A 16,369-nucleotide genomic window follows, 5' to 3' on the forward strand; every position below is an offset into this window, starting at 1 on the left:
TTAAAAATGAATACCTACTGCTGGTAAATTATAATTAAAGAAGTACATTTAGATGATTGAATGATCAAATTATATACCAATTAATGGTTACTTTATGTCTATAAGATATATATATATATATATCATCCATTGAATAATGAATCTTACCAGTTTAATAGGGAGAAATAACGATTATACTGTAAGTGAAAATTGTAACTTTTAAGTTTTCAGACATTTTGGATCGTCTCAACAACTTAAAAAAACTAGAACAACCCACCGTAAAATGTACAGATCTTGAGTTTGACTCCTGATAAGATTTCCCGTTGTAAATTGTTAAAAAATCACGAATATAGAAATAAATTCCTTACTGATCGTTCCATAGTGTTCAGCGTGTATCATTATTATATTTTTTGATTATGACTAGTATTAATGAAACCGAGGAAGTGCATTTTCTCTTATTCAAAACTAGTCAGCTGAATTCAAAAACATCCCAGTCTATCATTTCTTTAAATTAACGACATTAAATTAGAAACTACTACTGATGAAATGGGTTATTCTTAAATATGATAGAGTTTCATCGAAACCAATATTTTTATATTGATATAATTCTCTATTCATTTATTTACTTTTCTAATCACTCACTTAAAACAAATATCTTAACAGTTTTTATAAGTCTTACGTACATACTTACGCCTGTTACTCCCAATGGAGAATAGGCTGCTGACCAGCATTCTCCAACCCACTCTGTCATGAACCTTCCTTTCCAGTTCCATCCAATTCTTGTTTATTTTTCTCATGTCTGTCTCCATTTCATGGTGTAATGTGGTCTTTGATCTTCCTCTCCTCCTTTGGCCTTGACGATTCCATGTGGGGGATTGTCTTGTGACGCAGTTAGGTGCTTTCCTTAATGTGCATCCTATACACTTCCAGTGCTTCTTCCTGATTTCCTCCTCCTCTGGGATCTGGTAGGTTCTCTCCCACAATAGGTTGTTGCTGATAGTGTTACTGAGGGTGTTACTACATTGGTCGTCTTTTCCTGCATTTGTTGTTTTGATAAGTAGTCAACCATAAATTCAATGCATATTGATAAACATTTTAATTTTAATATTTATTTTAACTGATTAGAATGTTTACTATTTACTCATTTTGATTATCTGAATAAATAAATAAGATAAATAATTCATAAGGAAATAAACAAATATTTAAAATTTTTAGTATAGAGAGATTTGTGGACGTTAGGGGGTGGCTGACATTAATCGATTAAATCACAAATTGATCTTAATTGAGTCACCGTTAAAAACCTGAGAGTACTAAACAGTAATTTCGTTCTAATATGAAACTTCTCATAAATGCGTATCCACAACCTGAACCCAGTGCTCTTGGTTTTTAGATGGCGATCTAGTTATGATTAGTTCGTGATTTAACCTATTTAGGTTTTGTTTTTTTTAGGTATCTTTATTTTGGTGATACAAGATTTCATTAATGAATAACTTAAAATTCCCTGAATAAATTCGGTCTAAAATTTAAATCACCTTTTTTTTACCGTTAATAGAAGAGGTTTGAGTTATTTGACTACGTTAAGGATCTAATTTAAGCAAACATATCACTGAGTGATTCTGGTTGATCACTTTTTCGACGAGCTATCGTTTCTTTAATTGTTGCGACCATCTTTTCTCTTTAACAAATGATTAATTATGTTTCCTCAAACAACTTTTTCGATTTGGTCTATTATAGTTTTAACTGTGCAAGTTCAGTGAAACATTTTGTAAGTTGTACAGTTTCGATCTACTTTTTATGTTTTTACATTTGGGGTTAGCTTGATTTTCCGATCTTCCCGTAAAATCCAAATGAACGTAAAGGAAAAGACATAGCCTTAATATAACTATCATGTTACATTTTATTTAGAACAAATAGATTATAGTTCACAATGGGGTCTAGAACCATTCATTTTACCTATTTAGAACTAATCAACCGAGATGTACTTATATCCTAGTGTTATTATTCATACCAGTACTCTAGCCCATTACCCTTAGCTTCAAACACCTAGATAACTGCTAACCTATTCAAGCGCCATTGTGTTTGGATCATTGATAAAAATGATTCAAGTTACTAAAATAAACATCATTCTAGTTTAACCGCTGATACGTTTATTTATTTGTACATAAAAGTTTTTAGTTTTTCTCTTTCTAGCATTGTCGGTACACACTGCTTCTCATTTGTTTTTCAACTGAATCTAACCTATTGTTAGCAGCTGTCTTCTCATCTAATTGATTTCACAAACATCTTGTTTGAATATGGTTATAAATATGTCTTTGTTTACTATTTAATTGCCTAGTTTTCTCATAAGAACAGTGTAAAATCAAATACTGATTCAGCTTTCAATGAGATTTATATGGTAACAATGCCTTTCATGAATCAATTAATATATTTCAGTAAGAATTCACAATCTAATAACTTTTAGAAACACCTATCATCCATTACCCACTGATGAAGAGTCCCATACTAGGACGAAACGACCGCCTAGTGCTTCCAGGTTTTTCAAGGCGGTCTGGCTTTATTCGATTCATGAACTCAATTATTAAAATGACTACAGTCTTCACAAACCCCCATTCTGACATAATATCATACTCAATAAATATTATGTTATAACTCGAATTATTTAATGGTGTATTGAAGCTAGAATATAAATTAAATTTACGCTGAATTTTAGTGAGAATCGAAGACTAAAGTGGATAAAACAGTTTATTAATTAATTTCCAGCGCGTAAACACTTAACCTCTAGACCACCAAGCTGATGTATAAGTATGGGATCGATTCCCAGATGTGTAGTCATAAATATGCATTTCTGAGGGTGTCCCAAACAAGAATGGAATGGTTATTCAAAGCTTCCAGAGTTTAAATTGTTTTCAAAATTTAATCAGTTCGTGATTTGAATGAAATTCAACAATCTTTATAACCGTCTACTAATTAGTAACTAATCAGTGCAATATTATTAAAAAAACCTACTTTCTCTTTGACATGACAATACGTGTTTGGTGAAAATTAGCAAACTAATCTATTTGGGTATTTCTACTCATAATTATTATTCATATATTTATTATGTTTATTCACCAATCGATTGTACGTAAATATCGGAGTTATAGATCATTTAAAATTAATGACATCTTTAAGGTTTGATTGATTTATCTTTTTTTTAACAAACATTTCGTGGTCTCGTTAAATTTAGACATTAACACCGTTGGAATCTGGGCGGCCCAGTGGTTTAGAGGTAAATCGTTCGCACGCGAGACCGATAGATCCTGGGTCCGAATCTCGCGAGGCGGGATCGTGAATGCGCACTGTTGAGTCCCACAATAGGACAAAACAGTCGTCCAGTGTTTCCAAGCTTTCCATGATTGTCCAGCTTCAATCGACTCATGATCTCAACTATTAAAAATTATTATACCCAACCCTGTTGAAGTTTTTTTCAATCAGTTGACATTTTAATAACATAAAAATTAATATTTAGTCAAGAAACGTTTGACGTATTTTCACCAGTTTTATTTCGAAGGTATATTATAAGAAAGGTGATTGTATTCTCACTAAAAAGAAAATGATTTTGATTGAGTTTCGTTCGAACACTTCACTTGCACCTAAAGTTTGTGCTGTTGATATCGTTCACAAGAAAAATGAAAGCTCCATGACCAAACTATCCAGCTCAGAGTAAAAAAACTCTATCAGGAACTAAACAGTGGTTTGAAGCATCAAAGCACTTTTTTGTATGATTGTTTAAAAGTATACTTCCAATAATTAGTGTAAAACTATATTACTCTTAACAGAAAATCTTTTCCTTGTAAATATCTTGGAGATTATTTTCAAAGTTAATCATCAGTATATTGAAGAGCATGAGTTCAATGTCTATCCATGAAGTTATAAAACGGAATTGCTGAAACACTTCAATAACTATGATGAAAAAACTGTTCATTGTTTTTGATGGAATTTTGTTCTCTGAGCTGGATAGTTTGGTCGTGAAACTTTCACCGTTCTTATGAACGACATCATCAGCACAAACATTAAGTAGAATTGAAGTGTTCAAATCTTACCGCATGTGGTTCACAGATTATCCTGTAGACCTCGATGTTGATTGGTTCTTGTTGACCAACATGCAGTGAACCACATGTTGAGAAATTCAAACACTTCACTTCTACCGAAAGTTTGTGCTGATGATGTCGTTCAGAAGAATGAGGAAAGCTCCACAAACAAACTATCCAGCTCAGAGTATAAAAAACTCCATCAAAATCATCCACTTGAGTTACAAATCTTCTCCACTGTTCATTGTTCCACAGTTATTGGCTACCTATCTAAGTAACACAAGTTTATTTATAAAAAATGAACCATTTCATACATTCATTTCAAATAAACTTTAACTTGCTGTATACACTTCAATAATAACTCAAACAAGCCCCATTTATTCATTCATTTATTTAAATTCAACTTGAATTTTATCCATACTTAGAATACTGAATGATAATTGAGATTCTGTATGAAAATGATTTTCAATATTAAAAAAAACTTTTGATAAGAATGAATGGGCACAATTTTCAAATGAGTCTTTTTGTCGTTTTATAGAAACCGATAAATTACTGACACTTATTTTTTCAATGGTTAATAGATTCACTCACATTACATTAATATATTAGCAACTATCTTACAACCAATTTTGGTTAAGTCATTTCATTGACTTATTTAACAGACAATGTTATTTGAATAGTAACAATCCACATATTTCTTTGTACTGTTATGATTATTAGAGCACATGAGACTCTAGCTAAAATCAGAAGAGGTTTTGTGGAGATTATAGTAATTTCAACAGTTGAGATCATGAGTCAATTGAAGCTAGACCATCATGGAAAACCTGGAAGCACTGGAAGGCCGTTTCGTCCTATTGTGAGACTCCTCAGCAATGCGCATTTAGCTAAAATGTTGATTGCCTAAATATCATTCAATGATTCATTCTATTCCCCATGTATATATGCATGCGAATCCTATTAATAGCTTTTGCTTTGTCTTGCTGTGTACACTTATGCAAATTGACTATAAAATTTGCCTACTTATTCTCCTCTCTGTGTCAAATATGTTCGATGCGCTTATAACTTCGTGATTTGCTCTATCCGCTAGTAAATTGTAGTTGCCGCTTCACTTTGGCTTCTGATTTTAAACACCGTTGAGATTTATATTATAAAGGTTATTGAGGTGAACGTTTAGCGAACAAATATTCATTAATATGATTATAATAACTTTTTTTAAAAAGAGTGAAATAAACATGATTATTCGATTTGGGCGGTTTAATTATAACTTTGAATGTTGGTAATTGAAGAGTTCACGTTCATTTTTTGTTTTTAGAATTAATAGCTATCATAAACAGTTAGTTAGTACCATGGCAACGAAAATAATATACATTTGAAAATAATCATGATAAATAAGAATAAGATTGAATAAATATTCATTTCGGTAACTTCCCATTGTATTTTAAAATTAAGATATATATATTTAAGCAATACACGTAATTATAAATTAATGGTAATATTAATAGAATAGTTGTAGAAATTTATGATGTTGGTCGCAATAAAGCGTTCGCTAAAAATAATTAAATGGTGATATCGAGGCTAAAAGATGGATGACCTAGGATGTCTACCTCATTTTGTATTTATCAGTTCGAGCAAGTTATATTGGTCGAAGTTCTAGGAAATCACATTTCCATGCTCGCGAACACCTCCCAACATGGCTAAGCAAGGGTATGATTAGGAAAGTGAATAGTTCGATAATAGCCAAAGACATAGTGCCAGTATAAACCAATTCTTTTCAATTATTTATCGGGTCAGTATTTTTTTTGCCAAAGCTTGTCGGATTTAAAGTCTTTCAAACGGCCGAAGCGGTAGCCATTCGGATGAAGAAACCGGAATTATGCGTACGAAAGAAATATCTTCAATCGCCTTTCCTCCTATGTCCACCCTCAAGGCCAATTAATTATTGGTAATCTTAGCTATTGAACTATTATGACCTAACTATTGCACTACCAGAGATCTAATCCACGTCTGTTAGACTTGTTTGTTAACTTGTACCTATAAACCATTGAGTTTCCAAACTTCAATCACCTAGCTATATTACCACTATCATCCATTGTCATGAATGTTGCCTGTCTCAGTCCTGACATGACTGAACGTCACGGGTACTTTATTGTAATAGTTGTTTGATTAAAGTTAGTCCGTGATGAAACGTATCTCAAAACCAATCAACTCTGTTAAATATATAAGTTGTTGTAATCTAATTAGCGACACTTTTCATCCACAAAATTCTGAATATTAGTAACATTTAATATTATTCAAATCTAAAGATCAAATTACCATTTGAAACTTCACCAAGTCATTGTTACTTTGAAAGGATGCCTACTGAAGTAGTTTTAATTGAATCGAACATCCGAATACATTTGAAAATTACACACCAGTACCACGTACATATATTTATCTCTAAACAGGTGAAATCACATTATTGCAAAAACCAATGTCTTATGGACTATATGACAAAGGAATTTGTTTCTACATTTTCCATCACAATAAATTTGAACTTGAGAGCAAAATGGGAACAAATAATTAATTTCATTGTGGTAGGCGTATTTTTTAGTGTAATCTATATTGACTACTTTTGAGAAAAAAACTAAAGTCTTCAGCGTTAAATATTGTAATGATAATTGTATTCTAAATATTCTGAAAGATATCATACTCTCACTAATTTGGAAGTAAAGATGCAATCAATATTAATGGTTGAGAAGGCCAAAAAGTTAGGTTTTATGGTGGCTAAGATTTATTTGCACAAAACATCAATGAGATTGAAGGAATTGATATGTTCTGAGAGGGGGGAACGATATAGTATCGTGTTTTGAATTATTACTCTAAGTGATGTAGAAATGAATCAGCTTTGTAACGTTACAATGTATCCAACAAAAAGTCAATCAACACTATAACCTAATCAAACACAAAATTGGTCATTATTTTTGGTAACCAATCAGTGTACATTTAAAACATAGGAAAAAATGATTCTGACTCAAATTTTTTTTGAATATTGTATCATTATCCAATGACTCAAAGCTTATCGTGAATTTCATCACTGGGATAGCGCTAACACATTCTTAATTCAAATTGTATCAAATTATTAGACTTCTTTTCTATAAATTATAAACTAGCTACTTATTATTAGAGGGAGAGCAACAACCTTTCAGTAGAACAAAATGAATTCATTATTATAATTCACAGCTTCTTATTAGTTGTATACAACCTGTGATTATATTTGTTAATATAATTAGAAACAAATTGTGTAACAAACTTTAGCTAATGAAGTTTAGATAAGTGTTTGGAATATAGCCAAAAGAATCATAGTTATTAGAGGAATACAACACATTGTGTATGAATAAATATAGTCAATATCGATGTGTATTTATATGTCGGAAAACAGTAACACAAAGCAAAATAGGCAGTGTTATAGGTAATAGTTATTGTAATCAGAGTAAAACAGGTTGTTTAAAAGTGGTATTGAAAGAGTGTTGGTCTACCACTGAGTGGAATAACGAACAATTGGTATTGTATTATGAAACCAAATGAGTAGCAAGGAAGCTTCTTTTCAGTGGTATCTTGATTCTTCTATCGATTCTTACCGAAATCTCACCTTCTTTGGACAGAAGACGAATGAGAATGGGTATTTGGCAAATAGTTGATTGTTAATTATCGTTTAGATATTCTTCTCCATATTTTGCAGTAACGTTCTTCAGGTATCCACTTTTTATGAGAGTCCTTTTTTTCACTAACCAATTCTTCACTCATTTCATCATTTGAGCATAACATTCTAGCCCTATTTAAAAACCTTTTAACTAAACAGTTGTGTAACTGATATATCAAGAGCTATCATAGCTTATACAATATCCCATCCATGTTTCATTTTTACAAATACTTTTCTCAATCATTTCTTTGTTTTACACTAAGATGATGTCATGGTTTCTCAATTACATGATAATTATTTATTGATCGGTCAAGTGGAATTATGAGAATTACAAGAACTTAACAAGTCTAGTTCTAATCTACTAACAGTTCTTAATGAGAGTTACTTTCAAAATAAAGTAATTTACTTCTTACTAGTGACTAACTCCAATGTTTAGTACACATCACTTATTTTTCACCGAATAACTTCAAACTGTAAGGTTCAGACAAGTTGGAAGTAAGACATATACCAATGACAATCAGCAAGAATATCAATCTAAGTCAAAATTTGATCAAAGTTGTAAATGAGAGCAGTTACATTTTGACTTAGTCGTCTAAAACTGCTTCTAGTTACAAAGACAAATAAATATAGGATTCTATATAATTCAATGTTACAAATGAGTACTAGTGGGAATTAAGTCAGTACATAATAGATGTCAAAATGAGATTTTGTGGATATTATAGTAATTTAATAGTTGACTTCATGAGTCAGTTGAAGCCAGATTACCATGGGAAACCTGCAAGCACTGGACGGCCGTTTCGTCTTATTGTGGAACTCCTCAGCAGTGCGCATCCACGATCCCGCCTCGCAAGATTCAAATCCAAGACCTATCTGTCTCGCTTGCGAACGCTTTACCTCTAGACCACTGAGCCGACATCCAACCGTGTTAATGCCTAACTTCAACTAATCCAAGAAATTGAGCGACACATCCGCCATTGTCTCCAATGAGTCACCATCTCAAAACAGACCCAGTTGGACTCCACTGGTCACTGCTTCTCACAAGAACTCCAGGAAATACCTTTTGAAGCCAGTCACTAGTTAGTTTATGTTGATTAATATAAGAGGGGTATTTTTGCGCACTGCTGGGGAGTTTCACAATAGGACGAAATGGCCGTCCAGCGCTTCCAGGTTTTCTGTGGTGGTCTAGCTTCAAATATCTCATGATCTCAACTATTGAAAATACATAATAAGTTCCCAATACATCCTATGCTTTCACTGATTTCCCATCTGTTATCAATTTTAGAGTGCAAACTTGCACTATTGAACAAACTAGTATAAACTACTTACCCACCATCATTCTACTTTGTTATTTCGAGGTAATGTCTATTCATTCAAAATGGTATATAATATCTAAACAAAAATCTTACTTTGGCAAACAGATGGATAGAATTTCTATCATTTTTTTTATCAGTAATATAATAGTGTTCTAAAATAAATCCAGGAAAGAAAGAAGAAAAAATAAATTTCACTAACAATAGGCATAGTGAACAAAAGTTTTAATGATCCGTTGAATTTTGAACAAACTCAATGACTAATGAGAATCTTTTTCTTTTCTTTTCTTTTTCTTTTTCTTTTTGATTATTACATACAAACAAATAATAAAAAAATTGATTAAACATGAAAGGTTTGATTGAAAACCGCTTTTGTTTCCAAGATAATTCATCATTTATTTATCTATTGTGAACAAGGATGATGATGATGATGATAATATGAGTTGGCAAATAAGAAATTTCATTGGAAAATAATGTTTTGAGAACACGGATATTCTTCTTTTATTGATAGATTTAAGATGAAAATCTAATTTGTGGGAAAATAAAAGAAGGAATAAGATAAGTGGTAATGAATTTGCAGCGAATCTGTTTAATCTTTGTGCTATATTAAGCTTTCTCTAAAAGTTTTTTATTAAGTTGGTGGATAAGTGATGAATGTAAGAAAATAATTTACATTGAGAATTTCATTTTAAGCTCCGGTTTTTGTTTTATTTGTTTTTTTCTATCCGCTTCGTTGAGATTTGATACAGTAATTTGTTCGTAGAAGGTAGGTTCAGATAACTGAAATGAAATCTCCGCTAAAAATTACACTCTTATATACAGCACCAACTTATTAACTGAACGAAAAATCGCTTAGACATGGAAGACATTACGTTTTTATTGAACATCGAAGAAATAGTTATCCTCTTATGAAAACGCTTTAGGATCTTGACTTCTATTTATCAACAATTCAACACCTTAAAATGCGAACAGAAGTTTTTTATTCAATGAAATTCCGATAAATCTTCTGACTGGACTCTTGAATCGATTTCCTAAGCTCTTCTAATAACCACAGGTTAAATCTACACGATAACTTGAAAACGAAAAAAAGGGGTGAAATTCAGAAAGAACACTTTGCTTCAAGGTTAATTTATATGCGAAACATTTAAGGTACTTAAAGCACTTCAGATGACCTTGGGCTTCTGGTAGATTCTGGAACCCTACTAAATATGGTAGCAAGATAGGTAATCATCCAATGAGAAATGTAATATGTGAATCCTCACTTTCTGGATGTTTTTGAGGAACCCCCTCTCAATGCTGATTGGGTAAAACGCTTCCTAGCATTTTCAGAGCCTCTTTGAACTTTGCCGATGAATATTCTGGGTCTTCCTAACAAATTCAAAAAAGCCAAGGGAAAAATCTAATTTTAATAACCAGTAATTAGTTAAATTATGTAAATTATGTAACCAGTGCATCAATTATTGGAGAAGTTGCTTCCATTCTTTATCCTAAGTATATGTTATTCATGGTCATTTATGAAAATTTATACATGTACTAGTTAGTGTTAGGCGATTAAAAAATGAATAAGATACTTTTTCCGTACAAAGTCGAAGTGTCAATTTTTTACTTTGATTGATTTAATTCACTGAAATATGCATGATGAATGTTATGGGGTTTCAATGAGTTCCTTACTGGTTCAGAGTAGAATACCAACAATCATATATTTCGGTATAACAATATGATGTGTACGTCAAATATACATGACAATTTAATTTGCATTTTCTCATACTATTATTGTTTATAGGCATTCATCTTGTATAGGAATTGGTCCAGCTATGTAAAAAAAACATTCACCATTGATCATTCAGTAGTGACCAATGTCATGCTAAATAGTTCGGGTTCTAACCCCACGAATAGGATCAGTCTCCTCAGTATTACAGTTATTTCATGATAAAAAGCAGCACGAAACTTAAGTTCTGGGTATCTCACCTATCAGCTTGAACCACCTAGAATCGAGAAGAGATACTGAATACAGTTCCCTTATTATTACAAATGATTTATATATTATCATACCTGTTCGTTTACAAGTATCCATGTAAGTTAATTGTCTATTTCTTTTTGCCATACAATACAAACATACCCTTGTTTCATTCACCTGCTGTTATTTTTCAGAAAATAGTATTACAAATGAATGATTTATCATTTATATTAAAGAAGTATTTTTACTACTGCCATAATTTACACCTAGATATATTAAAGATTATTTGATTACCATTGGGTCTAATATAACATCACATACCCTTCAAAAATGTATTTATTTGATACAACTATTATACATGAATATGTCTGTTTAATGATAGTTTATTTCATTTCAAATTTCTATTGCTTAATCCATTAAATAGTTTAGAGAATATTTCATTGATAGAATTAATTATTTTTACAGTCTGTTTCATAAACATCTTTATTGTTAAACAATCTTCATAAGATAATATTCTCAGACGTATACCTCGAAATGTTATACAATACTTATTCATAAAATATCTGTTATAAATTTGAATATAGGATTGTGAAGATTGTTAAGTTTCATTGAAATCATGAACTGATCAGTGATAGACCACCATTGAAGATCTGGAAGTACTGAACGGTCATTTCGTCCTCGTATGGGACTCCTCAGCAATGTGCATCCATGACCATACATGCGGAAATCGAGTTCAGGACATTTGGACTCATGTGAGAACGTTTAAACTCTATTAGACCACTGACCTGGTATCTAACGGTGTTAATGACCAACTTTAAGCAATTCATTTCACATTGTCTTCGTTGAGTAAATGCTTCACATGCGGTCATTTTGAACTCGACTGACCATAGCTTCTCACTAGAACTCCAGCAATCCTCTCTCGAAGAAAACGGGGTAGTGAATGTGCAATTCTGAAGAGTCTCATGCGAGGACGAAAATGGCCAATCCGTGCTTCCTGGTATTGAATGGTGGTCTAACGTTTATCGGTACATGATTTTATTGTAACTGATGTGAATTTCCACATAGTTGTTAGAAATGGCTCGATTCCAGATATTTCTTAAATGAAAATACGTGAACTAGTGAGTTGATAGATAATATTCTATTTAATATTGCCGATAAATTTCAGTACGTTAGAAGTTTATATTTCATGAAATTACTTGATTCGATGATGAATTAAGTAGTCATAGAACTCAACATTTCAGTACTAGTTATTCTATTGATTTCAAACTTTCATATCATGTTGGACAATCATAATAACTTGTTATTAGATGAACAAGTATCTTAAATACCAATAACATATACCATACTAGACTGAAACTATTATTACATTTGATATATATATATGCTTTGAATCTTAGTTTATAACAAAGGAAGATACTTTAAGAATGCTCTCTCTTGTTAGCAATTAATCTAAAAAGGAGGCAAATAAGACTATGGAGCATTTAAATCGTCGATAAACTGACTGATAATGACGTTTCATTAAGACGTAAACGCTATCCAAAAGCATGTCATAATGGTATCATTATGTTCGTATCTAATAGTCAGTATCATTTTAATTTCACGAAGTCGTTGACATTAATAATGTGGATTTATACATTAATTTCTAATTAACAGACATTTCACATATCTTGTTCCTAATAGTTAGAAAAGGCATCTCGAACACGTTCCAATTCTCATCTAAATTAGACTGCATCTTTAAAAAAACTATTGACCGCGAATTGCATTTTAATAAAGGATAAACCTGAATTCATCATTTCGAGTAGTGGAGAATAATTTTAGTTCACGTTTACAATTTCATTGGTATTACATTCTTATCAATTAAGGGACGAGTATACTGTGAAACAGTCCGCTCTGTTCAACTTTATGGCTGAGAAACGTGGTCAGTAAGAGTAGAAGATACTCGCAAGCTACTAGTATTTGGTCACAGATGTCTTAGAAATATAATTCGAACCTTCTGGGGTCACCGGGTGAGTAATAGTGAAGTTCGACACAAGGTATAAGGGAATGGTGGTAAATTAGTTGATGAGGTTGTGAATCTTTATCGACTAAGATGGTTGGGCCGTGTTATGTAGTCCTGAACACCGTTTACCATGACGCTCATTACTGATTAATGTTGGAGACGGCTGGAAGAAAGTTAGGGGAGGCCAAACTAAAACTTGGCATCAGTGCTTGAAGTCACTAACTCCCAGTCTGAGCCATATTGATAGATGCAGACCAATTGGTCTGGGTTCATGTGACTACTGTAATCAATGGTTGGACACTCTGTCTGACATGGCCGAAAATCGATCACAATGGCATATGTGTATACACTCTTAATCTTCTCTTAAATCGTGAGAGTAAAATTACTTTATATCCTTATACACAATCTTTCTTTTATATATTACTACCATTGAAGTAACTCCTTCTATGAATTTAGTTTTCATCTTAATGTTCTGTTGAGGTATGGCAACGTAGACTGATGCATATATGTGCCTGGTCCTAAGTTGTAGCTGACTGACTATTCGATAATTCATTAAGCGAAATTCCTATATCAAAATACTCATCATTACAATTTAAATATTCAACTTAATAACTACAATATCAAAACTATACAAAACAGAAGGAAACTTTTACACAATTTGACCTTATTTATACAATAAATCAAGCAACCTTAACTGGATTGTCAAATAAAGTGTGTTACTAAAATATAATCTTGAAAATGTTAGAAATGATACTGGCCAGTTTATTGCTATCAATATATGACAGCTTAAAATCTAATTTAACATTTTACAATGTAACACTCATTTTTCTCTTTTCCCTGTCACTATGGTAAATGTCACATGATTTTTGCCCAAAAGACATAAATCTATTTTTGTCTTCTTTAAAAAACATATAAAAGTCTTTTTCACTGAATTTATGTTTTATTTCGCATGAGAAAAGATTGGCTGGGAATGGATTATTGGACTTACTTTTGGTTCTACTTAAAATTCGTCATTTGAATGTGACTACATCATAATATTATTGTTTACACTGGAGTTCGAACAAAATGTCATTCTTTTCAGATGCCCAACATGTTATTCACTTAGTTACAAAGGTCAGGTAAACGCAGACTTGTGTAATTGTATGTTTTTTAATTCATTTGTAAGAGCTATTCGAACCAACACTTTCTGGGTTCCGTTGCAAGCCATTAGCCAAATCTGCTTTAAAATGCTCATGATTTAATGGGAATATCGAGGCAATTTACTCAAGAGGAACTTATGCCAAAAGAGTCTGATTCGTTGCAGTCTTTAACACTAACGACGGGAATATTCAAACACTTTCTACTCAATTTTATTTTCTATAGTTGATAATATTTATTTTAAGAAAACTCTATCATATGAGTACGAATTTTTGTGACCTGTTTGTGAGTGGTCACTTTGCTATGAATGATTGTTATTTTACTAAAATTCTTCAAAGTTGGAAATAGTAACTTTATCGGGTATTTGATTATATTTAAATTAAGAATCGCCAACAAACAGCGGTTATTATTAGATACGGTTCACTTATTAGCCTATAGTATTTTTATACTCTGATTAAGCCATCGTACACATTACGTATACCTACATTATCATACTTTGATATAGACAAAACACTAACTAGATATTTATCTGAAATCTCACTCTTCACGAATTCAATCATCACTTACTATCAATCATGAAAAATTATTGATATACTATGGTAGATACTTTGGACCTAAGTTTTGTGATATTTAGCACTCATCAGAATGACATACCTGTAATCTTTGAGAAACTGATTTTTTCTGTAAGGTTCAAATGAGCTTTACAATCCTAAGTGTTGCCATTTAGGAATCTTGAATCAGTGCTAACTTGTTACAGGACTGGAGCATAATGCAAATAATATCAAATCAATTAAATGTGAGTTTGTGTAACAAATTGATCGATGGAATTCGATCAGCATTACGAATTAAACAAATACACGTCATAAATTAGTCGTCATTCAGTATGAACTAATTGTGATATAATGTAAACAGACATTAAATTTACAATTAAAATACAGATTTCTATATCATTTCACAATGCAAAAGTCTTTTGGTCAAAATTGTCTTCAATCATGCAAATTAAAAGTTTTATAGTATATAAGTAAACATAAAATAGGGAAGTAGCTTTAGTAAAAGAAGTAATTCAATCAGTTAATAGTTTTAATTTTACCATAAAAAACTGAACATAAACATCTTAATTATTTTTTTATAACTTGAATCATGAAATGATCAAAGACGACCATTGAAAACATTTAAGCGTTAAACAGCCGTTTCGTCCTAGTGTGGGACTCCTCAGCAGCGCTCACCAGTGGTTGCGCATCCAAGAATCAGGCTCGTGACCTTTGAATCCCTAATTTTCTACAGCTTGTTATAAACATTTGATTTCAATCAAACTCTTCAATAATAAGATTACACGTTCAGTTGTTTTTTTTTCGTAAAAATAAGACATAATGTCATATTATTTGCCTCTTAATTCTGATGTGAAACTAAGTAGAATACAATATTACACTTGGCAATGATTTATATTATCTTTAAAAAGAAAATCTTATTCCTAACACGTAATCATTGATTTTTACTGACTGTTAACCAGCTTATTACAATTTACTTACTTGCTTACTTACTTACGTCTGTTACTTCTTGTGAAGGAGCATAGGCTGCTCACCAGTATTCTTCATCTAACCCTGTCCTGGGGAATCCTTTCCAACTCCTTCCAGTTCCTATTTATCCTTTTCATATCTCCTTCTATTTCCCGACCTAATGTGTGCTTTGGTCTTCCTCTTTTCCGCTTCCCTTCAGGATCCCAAGTTAGGGCTTGCCTCGTGATGCAGTTTGATGATATGCGTAATGTATGTCCTATCCATTTCCATCATCTTTTCCTAATTTCCTCTTCATTTGGAAGCTGGTTTGTTCTCTCTCACAGAAGTCTGTTGCTGATGGTATCCGGCCAATAGATGTTGAGTATTCTGCGTAGACAACTAATGATAAATATTTTTCTCATTGTAAGGGAATGTTTATTGCTCATTCAAAAAAATACTTATTCATATTACTTCATGCTTGATTTTATCACTTAAATACATTAACCTAATGTCTAGTTCATATCGCTCATCTAACTAGTTTTTTTAGCTGATGGCCTATCTTCTATAGTTGTATCCAAACTCACTGTTCTATAGATTGTCATATTCATATTGTATTTCATAATTAACCAAGGAACGTTTATAATTGAATATCTAAATCTGTCGAATTTGACCTAGTATCACATGAAACCTCTACCCAAATAATAAAAAACAGGATGCCGTACAAAGTGTAACTGTACACCGA

The 16,369-nt window shown here is 31.9% G+C and overlaps 1 protein-coding gene across 1 annotated transcript in view; it reads left to right on the forward strand.

Annotated features, from left to right (window-relative positions):
- The window catches only part of MS3_00002899 (uncharacterized protein), a gene marked incomplete at its 5' end in the record, with an annotated part of 89,275 nt that overhangs the window by 695 nt on the left and 72,211 nt on the right, over positions 1-16,369 (forward strand). The gene's annotated exons all lie outside the window — the stretch shown is intronic.

The sequence above is a fragment of the Schistosoma haematobium genome, chromosome 1 (genome assembly GCF_000699445.3).
Source record: "Schistosoma haematobium chromosome 1, whole genome shotgun sequence".
Classification (NCBI taxonomy): Eukaryota; Metazoa; Platyhelminthes; class Trematoda; order Strigeidida; family Schistosomatidae; genus Schistosoma; species Schistosoma haematobium.